Raw genomic sequence first — 11,372 nt, 5'->3', positions numbered from 1 at the left:
ATTACCCCAGTCACTGAATCAATCCACCTCATAGAGGGTCTTCCCCTCCTGCGCTGTCCCTCCACCCTCCCAAGCATGATGTCACTCTCCAAGGACCCATCCCTCCTGGCAACATGTCCAAAGTATGTCAGACGAAGCCCCAGAATCCTTGCCTCCAAGGAGCAGCCTGGTTTAATCCTCTCCAAGATGAATCTGTTTGTTTTCCTGGCAGTCCATGGTACATTCAGTACTCTTCTCCAGCACCACAGCTCAAAAGCATCCACTCTCCTTCTGTCCTCCCTAGTCATTGTCCAACTCTCTGAGGTATAACAAGCGATTGCAAATGCCATGGCCTGTATCAGGTGCACCTTAGTCTCCAGAGAGACACCGTTGTTCCTGAATACTTTAGAGAGGTCCCTAACAGCAGACTTTCCCATCGCGATACGCTTTTTGATTTCTTGACTGCTGGTGCCAAGAGTGTTGACTGTGGAGCCGAGCAAACTGAAGCTGTGAACAATCTCAATCTCTTCACCATCCATCCTGATGCTGCCAATTGGTCCAGTGGCGAGACTCTTTGTCTTCTTGACATTGAGCCTTAGTCCATACTGAAGGCTGCAGTCCCTGACCCTTCGCAGCAAGTGCATGAGGTCCTCCTCAGTTTCAGCAAGCAGGGTTGTATCATCTGCATAACGCAGATTGTTAATAGATCTTCCACCAATCCTGATGCCGCAATTCTCCTCATAGAGCCCAGCTTCTCGGATAATCTGCTCTGCATACATGTTGAAAAGGTATGGAGACAGGATGCATCCCTGGCGTACACCCTTCCCAATTTTGAACCATGCAGTGTTACCCTGCTCTGTTCTGACTACTGCCTCTTGATCCAAGTACAGGACTGGTAAAGTCCAATGGTGATTAGTTTTATAAAACATAATGCATGAGAAGAATGATTGTGTGTATGAAACACATATAAATGAGGAATAGTGTGAAATACAATGTATATAAACTTTGTAAACTACTCAATTTAAAAAAGGAATATATTTTTGTTTGTTACAGCTATCTATTTGTATTTATGTTATAGTAGCACTAGATAACTAAGACAACAAGAAATTACATGCTAACACCAAGATTGATGGTTTGCACAATCCGTGGAAAGCACTAATTAATCACTTCACTATCTCCTGCTGAACCTATAAAAAGTTATATCCTCATTATCTTTCCCAGTACAATTATTTTGGTATACAATAACTATCACTGGGCTGATTTGGCACAAGATAGAGCCTCTCTATCCTCTCACAAATTTTAATGAAGTTTAAGAAAATGCTACAAAATATATATAATCTCATTTTTCCTTAGATTAATCTTAGAATTTTAATAAGCATATTACAGTGTTATGTAAAAGAGTAATTTTATAATAACTATAATACATATTTTCTTAATTTGTCATTTTCTTTGAGTGAAAAAAATTAAAATGTCGTAACAAGCAAGGATCTAATCTAAGACAATGAAGCAACATGACAACAAATATAGGGCTTACACTCAGCTGTACTTCATGAGTTCATCATTTGATTCTGATATTGACTACCCTAACTGCAGGACAGCAACTGCATAACTACTATTGTTTCATAGTATGGCTCTTGTACTGTTTTTCACACTGAGTGCTATGAAAACATGCAATAGATGTATATGCAAAATTTGAAATTAGTAGACTTCAGCATAGTTATTCTCGAATAATAAAGAACTGATCCTAAAAAGCAATACTGATGACTTTCAGCACTAGATATTTCTAATTTATAAGCTTTTATAATTCTATACAGTCATAGGCAGATTGCCTTCTATCATAATTATGAAAGAATTTGTAAAATACAACAAATCTGAAATTTTTACTTTCAAATCAATCTTAAATACTCTCTCTTCAATCAGTTCTTAAAAACTAGATTTCATGTGAAAGATAATTTTTTTTTTAATTTCGTTGTTTTAAAAGTAATCCTGTCAAAACTTTGCTGGGCTTCATGATAAATATAGAATATAAATATTTTTAAAGTTTTCCCAAAAAGTTTACATTTATAGGAGTATAATAGGTATCAAAATTTAAGAATCTCTTATGTGCACTTGTTGTAGGGTGCTATCAAGTCAAATGTTACTTACAGCAAATTTATTAATAGATTGACACACTTGAGTCTATTGTTGTAGTCACCAGGTCAATCCATCTAATTGAAAATCTTCCTCTCTTTCTCTGACCCTCCATCTTTTCATGCGTGATATCCCTTTTCAAGAAATGTTTTTTCCTAGCAACATGTTCAAGGTAAGAGAGTTGAAGTTTCACTATCCTTGCTTTTAAGGAGTCCTCTAGCTGCACTTGTTACACAAATGCAGGGGTTGTGTTTTTTTCCTCAATTAAAAAAAAAGGTATTTGAGGATGGCATTATAATATATATTTAATTTTTTTTCAACATATTCTATCTCAGTACTCCAAAATAAACTTGCTTTATAATCTTGTACAACTTATTTATAACTGCTGTTATAGATTAGAGAATTGCTACATTGTACTTTTTTCTCTGCAAAGTGATCTTGTACATAGTTGCTGTTGTCATTGTTATTATCTTTATTAACATTATTAATCAAGTACCAAAACAATGTGCATGATACAAGCATGAGCATAATGACTAGTAACTTTAATTTAGCACAATATGAAATATGGAAATATACTCACTCAGTATAATATGTCTGCTAATATGTATTCAGGAATAGTACTGCTGACAATGTTATTATATGTGTTCATATGGGTATCATTAGGGCAAAACTTACGTGTGAACTATTTTCCTTCCCAAATTTGTACTATCATTCCCAGGGGTCATTGGGGGGGAAAAGAGATGTCTCTCTCTATGTGTGTATGGAAGAGAGTCAGAAAAAAAAAGTAATGAATTTATTAGTGAGCTTACAAAGAGTAAATATATTTTATCCTGTTTCTATTCAGCTATTTCTAACTCCTAATGACTTTATAGAGAAGAGCAGAACTGTTTCACAATGTTTTTGAGCTTGTCCACATTGCTGAAGGAATACTTGTGGCATAATGGTTAAACACACAGAAACGAACTGAAAGGTAGGCTGTCCAAACCTTTCAGCCACTCTGAGAGAAAGATTTGGCAGTCTGCTTTCATAAAGCTTCAACTCAGTGCCAACAAGTTCAGAGGTGACTCATATCTGACCCTTCAGTGAGAATTTGAGTATAAATCACATGGGGGGATGACATTGTTCATTTTTCTCCTATGGAGAGACAGATGGATTTTAACTACTAGAGGCATCGCCTTTGGGTTAGCAGTATAACTATGGACTATGAATCTATGCATTGCTGTTGTTAGGTGCTTTTTGTAATATGCGACTCTTAGTGACTCTATGAACAATGCATCAGAACCATTCCCTACCCTGTGTCATCCTCATAATTTCTGAAATACTTGAGCCTGTATCACTATGTCAATCAGCCTTGCTGAGATTTCCCTCCTTTTCAGTGATTCTCCACTTTTCTAACATGATGTTCTCCTCCAAAGACTTGCCCCTACTAACAAAATCTCCTAAGTATGTGAGATGAAGTTTTACCATTCTCTCATCTAAGGAGGACACCGTTTGCACTTTCTCCAGTACATATTTGCTTGTTCTTTGGGGATTCTATGAGATATTTTACACTTCTCTTGAACAAAATTGAAAGACATCAAGTCCTCTCCTGTCTTTCTATTTTTTGTCTAACTTTCATATGCATAAGGGGTAATTGAAAAGGCAAAGGCTTTAATCAGGTGCACCTTAGTCTGTAAACTGACACTGTTGCTCCTTTGCCCTTTAGAGAGCCTTTTGGCAGCAGATTTTCCCAATATAGCATGTCTTCTAATTCCTTGACTACTGATACCAAAGGTGTTGATTGTGAATATGATAAGATGAAATCTTTTTAGCATATTGGTCTGAGGGTGAAGATTTTTGTTCCTCCTGCTCTGTTCATACAGCAACCTCATGGTAGAGCTATTGGTTCTACACGAACACATTTAAATACTCTGGGATTCCCATTCTTCTCAAAGTCAGCCATAACTAGTTATGATCCACACAGTAAAATTCTTTACATAGTCAATAAAGCACAAATAGACATTCTTCTGATATTTGTTACTTTCAGACAGGTTCCATCTGACATCAGTAATAACATGCCTGGTGTCATGCCTCTTCTAAATCCTGCTTGAACTTCTGGTAGTTCCCTATCTGTGTACTGTTCTAGCCATTTTTAAATGACCTTAAGGAATATTTTGCTTGCATGTGATATCAATGGTATTTTTTCCAATAGTTTTCACATTCTGTTGGATCACCTGTCAACTATGGCCACTTCCAAACTGTTGGCCAGGTAACTGTCCTCCAAATTTCCTGGCATAGAGTGTTGAATGATTTCTTGGGCCCTTTTTTTTTTTTGGTCAGTGCCTTCAATGCAGTTTCCACTTCCTCCTTCATTAACATTGATTCCTGATCATTTTGTACTTCCTGGAATTTTTCAGTGTCAATCAGTACTTTCTGATACAGTGATTCTGTATATTCTATCATTTTCTTTTAGGTGCTCTCCCAGGCAACTGGCAGTGCCCAAGAAAACCCAGTGAGGATCCTCCCAGCCTTCCTGATTGTGGGTGGTCAGTGGGGGACAGAAAAATTCAGTCCAATTCCAACAGATCCACTGGGTCCTATTTGGGCTTAACAGAATTCACAGTATCCACCAACTTTTCTCCTGCCAGATTAGTCCCACAGTACCTCGGCTGGTGGCTTCCAGCTAAGCCAGGTCTGTGGTGTGGCTTTGTGTTTCTGTAGCTCTGAAAGGAATTGTTCCAATTAAATTTTGATTCAAAATCCTACTGTCCACGTTGCACCACGTTGGTTGGTCTCTTCAGCATGAAGGACTCTCTAGTGTCCTTAGGGTGCTGTCAGGGGTGGTAGCTTGGGGGGGCCACGAGGAGGGGGGCAGAGAGGGGGATCAGGGCTGGGGTTCCACCAGGGGCATGGGGCTGGGATGCTCCTTGGGTCACGGGGTTGGCGGTCTGTTCACAGAGGTTAAGCCATGCCACTGTTCTGCTCCCACGCCATTGCTCTGCACCCACACCACTGCTCTGCTCAAGTCTTTTTTGGCTAATTTTTAGGAGAATCTTGCTTGCACGTGATTTTAATGACATTGTTTGAAAATTCCCACATTCTGTCAGGTCACCTTTCCTTGGAATGAGGACAAACTTCAGTCTTTTCCAGTCAGGTTGTCTTCTAGATTTCTTGGCACAACTTAGTGAGCACATCCAGGGCAGCATCGGTTTGTTGAAATATGACCATTGGTATGCCATCAACTCCTGGAGCCTTGTTTTTTTGCCAATTTTTGTAAAGAAACTTGAACTTCCTCCTTAAAAGTTAACCTTAGAAAAGAGGGGATAAATAATATACATTGCATTGAAACAGATGAAAGAGAGAACTGTGTAAAAGGAATATATAATTAGGTATTATTTTCATGATAAGAGTCCAGGATAAGACATGCATAGTAAAATGGACAGGGGTTGGGGTGTGGAGATTGTATAACAACGAAAGATTTTTTCAAAGAAAAAAGCAAAATTGGGAGAGAGGTGAGCAAGGAGGAAAATGTGCACCAATGAATGAATGGAAATCCAAAGTCTCTATAAACTTTCATTAAAATCTCTATTAAAAAACAATTAACAATTTCTTGTTTTGATTTTTTGCATTTTATTTATACAATTGATACAATTTCTCAGGACTCTGATTTCCCCAAGACTCTGGCCTAATAAATTATCTTGGCAAAACTATAAATTCAGAAGCAACAGAGCTATATATAAACAGGCATCCATTGCAATTTACTATTCCTTCACAGCACCTCATATTTTCTCCAGATATGGCATACATTTAACTTCACATATGAAATGTTTTTACTTTATAATGAAATAACTGAAAAATAATACAAGTTTTTATCTTTATCAATTATTGTCATAAAACCGAGAAAATAACATCATTTTATAAATTATTGGTTACATTCTTTCTCATGAGTTCTTGTTATTTGTCACATATCCCTCAGTTACAAGTCAAATATCTGAAAAAACTATATATGAGATAATGCACCTAAAATAATGATTTAATATAAGACAGAGTAAGCTATGAGTGAATTCTGACTCCATGAAACACAACAAAAATATTAAAGGAAAGTAGTTCTTAGAGACTTTTCATAGGGAGTTGCACTGCCAAGACCCAACCAGGCATTTTGAAACTACCAGTTGCTTCACTTGTGAAAGGTGTGTAATCTCCTCCTGTTTGACTTATAAGCTCTGAAATACATGCTGCAAAGTCAGCATTTAGAGGATTCAAATTTGACAGCACATACAAATGACATATAAAGATAGTTTTTGATGCTATTTTAGGAAAGCTCTGCATGAATGTAGAGGAAATAGAAAATAATACAAATGAAATGAAATGCATGAAGATTGATATAGTAGGCATTAGCAAAATTAGTGTAGCCACTTTGAATAAAACTGTGACGTCAAGGATTTATTGTTCAAAATGATTTTCCAAACCGTTGATTGCCTTTGACTCTTTGTCCTATGGATGGTCAGAAACATGAGGATAGGATGTGTTAGACTGTTAGCCTTATCAATAAATTAAATTGAGTGGATACAACAACAGAAATGGGGTATCTCAACAAGAAAGAGAAAACCGCATGCATTCTTCTGACCCAGAGATTCCTGTGTCAGTCAGACTACTATATACACATGAGCAACCAAAGCTTTAGCTGAAAACAAGAGATGACATAAATTAGCACAGACTAGGAAGCCAGATCCAGAGGCCTTCACCCAGGCTTGTTGGAGGGAAGACATTACAACAGTAGGACTAAGGTAACTTTGTAACATAAACTGTAAGAAGCTTTTATCACACTTGATAAGCTACCTGGACTAAAGAATTGAATCCTACGGCAAAACTAAATAACAGCCTGCTCATTTCCTCCATAGGAAAACTCTCAATATGGAGTTTTGGTGACTATTAGTTAGGAATTGTTTGTCAATGTACATATACTCGTCAGAACAGAGCAGGGCAACAGTGAATGGTTCAAAATTGGGAAGGGTGTGCGCCAGAGATGTGTCCTATCTCCATTCCTTTTCAACCTGTATGCAGAGCAGATTATCCAAGAGGCTGGGCTATATGAGGAGACGTGTGGCATTAGGATTGATGGAAGATCTATCAACAATCTGCGTTATGCATATGACACAACCTTGCTTGCTGAAACTGAGGAGGACCTCATGCACTTACTGCAGAGGGTCAAGGACTGCAGCCTTCAATATAGAAAAGAAGACAAAGATTCTCACCACTGGACTAATTGGTAGCATTAGGACGGATGGCGAAGAGATTAAGATTGTTCACAGCTTCAGTTTTCGTGGCTCCACGGTCAACACTCTTGCATCAGCAGCCAGGAAATTTAAAAAAACGTATTGCGATGGGAAAGTCTGCGGTTAGGTACCTCTCTGAAGTACTCAAGAGCAACGGTGTCTCTTTGGAGATGAAGGTGTACCTGATACAGGCCATGGTCTTTGCAATCACTTGCTGTGCATCAGAGAGCTAGACAGTGACTAGGGAGAATAGAAGGAGAATTGATGCCTTGGAGCTGTGGTGCTGGATAAGAGTATTGAATGTACCATGGACTGCCGAGAAAACAAACAGATTCATCCTGTTGTTGTTGTTGTTGTTATGTGCCGTCGAGTCGCCTGCAACTCATAGCAACCCTATGTACAACAGCCCTAAACTCCGCTCTGTCCTGTGCCAATCGCACTGTCTCTGATACTCCCATCCCAATTATCCCAGTCACTGAATCAATCCACCTCATAGAGGGCCTTCCTCTCCTGCACCGTCCCTCCACCCTCCCAAGCATGATGTCTCTCTCCAAGGACCGGTCTCTCCTCACTACATGTCCAAAGTAAGTTAGACGGAGCCTCACAATCCTTGCCTCCAAGGAGCCACCCGGTTTAACCCTCTCCAGGACAAATCTATTTGGTTTCCTAGCAGTCCATGGTATTCTCAGTTCTCTTCTCCAGCACCACAGCTCAAAGGCATCAGTTCTCCTTCTATCCTCCTTGGTCATTGTCCAACTCTCTGATGCATAAGAGGTGATTGCGAAGACTATGGCCTGTATCAGACGCACCTTAGTCTCCAGAGAGACACCACTGCTCTTCAGCACTTTGGAGAGGTCCCCAACAGCAGACTTTCCCATGGCAATGCACCTTTTAATTTCCTGGCTGCTGGTGCCAAGACTGTTGACTATGGAGCCAAGCAAACTAAAGCTGTGTACAATCTCAATCTCTTCACCATCCATCCTGATGCTGCCAATTGGTCCAGTGGTGAGAATCTTTGTCTTCTTGACATTGAGCCTCAATCCATATTGCAGGCTGCAGTCCTTGACACTCTGCAGCAGGTGCTTCAGGTCCTCCTCAGTTTCAGCAAGCAGGGTTGTGTCACGCAGATTGTTGATAAATCGTCCACCAATCCTGACCCCACATTTCTCCTCATAGAGCCCAGCCTCCCGGATAATCTGTTCTGCATATAGGTTGAAGCGGTATGGAGATAGGATTCATCCTAGAAAGGGTTAAACCAGGCTACTCCTTGGAAGCAAAGATTCTGACGCTTCGTCTGACATACTTTGGACATGTTGTAAGGAGAGACAGGTCTTTGGAGAAGGACATCATGCTGGGCAGAGTGGAGGGACAGAGCAGGATGGGAAGACCCTCTATGAGGTGGATTGATTCAGTGACTGGGGTATTCGGGATGAGTGTGTCAGAGGCAATGCGATTGGCACAGGATACAGCAGGGTTTAGGGCTGTTGTACATAGGGTTGCTATGAGTCGCAAATGACTCGACAGCACATAACAACAACAACAACAACAACAACATATGTTCACTTTGAATCCACTAGTTGCTGCACCAAAGGGAAAAAAAAGATAGGCAATATCCTTTTGTGCAATTTGTTGTTGTTGATTGCCTTCGAGTCAAGCACGACTCAGCGACCCTGTGAACAAAAGGCCTGAAGCCTCTCTATAACTATCAACATTTATCAAATTTCATAGAGTTTCCAGAGACGTGTTGTTTAGGCAGTGGATGCCACTTCTGCTTCCAATTTATTGCCTCTGAAAACCCACTGTAGAGTCAGCTCTAGGTCAATTCTGATTCAAGGGTACATGTCCACAACAATTTTCACACTAAAGCCCATAACTGAGAATATAGTTCTGTCTAGTATGTGTGGTTACTGCAATGAATTTTTGGAATAGACTAGTAAAATTAATGTTAAAATCCGGAGAAGTATGTACTGGAGCCTAGGATACCATGCCTGACCTTATAGAAATTAATCTTATACTATGGTTATTCTAGACGGGTTCAATTTACTGTTGTAGAATTAATAAAAGTAAGACTTGGCCATTCCTATGCTGTCTACATGCATTTAACACAGACAATTGTATGAGCTATTATGCTGGGAATGAAAAATTTAGGAAGATTGGTAGTGCCTTCAGAGTGAAAAAATCCCTTTCAGGATCTTTCCTGAAGTACAAGAGAAAAGTGCAACAGTGAATGAAAAGAAATCCAAAGTCCCTGTCAACTTTCATTAAAATTAATAATAATAATAATAATAATAATAATAATAATACTAAAAACACACTCCAGAAAGAATCACTAATAAAATTATTATACAAATATATACCAAAAACTAATGCCAATAGGGAGGAAATCTTTACCAGTATTGGCAGTCTAAAACTGATCAAACGACCAATAAAAATTCATTAATAATAATTGTTGACTGTAATGAAAAGGGTGAAAACAAAGATGAATATTTAGTAGTGGAAATTACAGAAATTACAGTGACAGAAATGAGGCTAAAATCAGATGATTGAATTTTATGATTTAATTCTTTATTCACAAAAAAAGCCTTTTTAAAGAAGCACACATGTGTCTAAAGACATGAGCCTTCCCTGATGGTTGGCAAAGGAGTCAGAATGACTACATCTATGAAGAGAATTACTTATTTTCAGACAGGGTCCATCTGACATCAGTAATTATAATCATAGCGCATGACCTCTTCTAAATCAGGCTTGAACTTCTGACAGTTCTCTGTCCATGTACTGCTCTAGTAGTTTTTGAATAATCATCAGCAGTATTTTGATTGCATGTCTTCATTTGTACTAGGAATATGTGATATCAGGCACCTCTATAAATCACTGAGAAACAATGATGTTAGTTTTCAATCACTCATGAGCTTCTGAGAGCTAGACAATGAATAAAGATTACATAAGAAAAAATGATACCATTGAATTGGACTATGGTGTTGGAGAGGGGTACTGAATATCCTATACACTTCCATAAGAACAAACAAATCTTGGATAAGGTGCAGCCAGAGAACTTCTTGGAGGCTTAGATGATAAAACATCATATCGAACCTTGGGTATACGGCTAGGAGAAACTATTCATCGGAGAAGGACATCATATTTGGGAAGGTGGAAGGTCAGTGAAAGAGAGGAAGACTGTCAACCAATTGGATTAATACACTTATTGCAACAATGGGCTCAGAGATTGTGGAATTGTCACAAGATAGGACAAGGTTAAGACCTATCATTATAAGGTTATTATGACATGTACTCAACTCAATGACACCTAACAATAACAACAATGGAAAGAATTGGACAAATTCAATATCTGTCAAACCAGGCCAAATTCTGACTTTGATACAGACTGTCCATGCACTATCTCCCATCGTAGCTGAACAAAATATAAACAAGTCCACAAAACCAAAATATAACCTTGAGCATTTAAAAAACATTTCAACTGTAGATTTTATGGACTGAACATTAATAGTTGAAACCTGATGAGCTGTGGGATGACTACAATGGTATCACCCATTAAGAAAATAAATTGTCACTAAAAATACAAGAAATAAACTTTTTTTTAAAAAAAATGTTCTTGTCCAGACAGTTTCACAGTTGAATTCTATCAAACATTCATAGGTGAATTATTACTTACTTTAATTAAATTTTTTCAAAGAGCAGAAAAGTAAAGCACATTCTAAGAATCATTCTATGAAGCAAGCATAACTGTTAAATAAAGCAAAGGAAAGAATTGACCAAAAAAAGAAAACTACAGCCCAATATGCCTGATAAAAATAGAGAGGACATATAAAAACTTACCCAACTCCTGGCCAAGAGAATAAAACATTACATTAAAAAAACATCTTAATTCATGATGACCTAGTGGAATTTATAGTGTTGTTGTTGTTGTTGTTATGTGCCGTCGAGTCGTTTCCGACTCATAGCGACCCTATGCACAACAGCCCTAAACCCTGCTCTATCCTGCGCCAACCG

This window comes from Elephantulus edwardii, unplaced genomic scaffold (assembly GCF_000299155.1).
Source record: "Elephantulus edwardii isolate Elephantulus edwardi_28Jun2011 unplaced genomic scaffold, EleEdw1.0 scaffold00123, whole genome shotgun sequence".
In the NCBI taxonomy this organism is placed as follows: domain Eukaryota; kingdom Metazoa; phylum Chordata; class Mammalia; order Macroscelidea; family Macroscelididae; genus Elephantulus; species Elephantulus edwardii.
Note: the sequence above shows the minus strand (reverse complement) of the source record.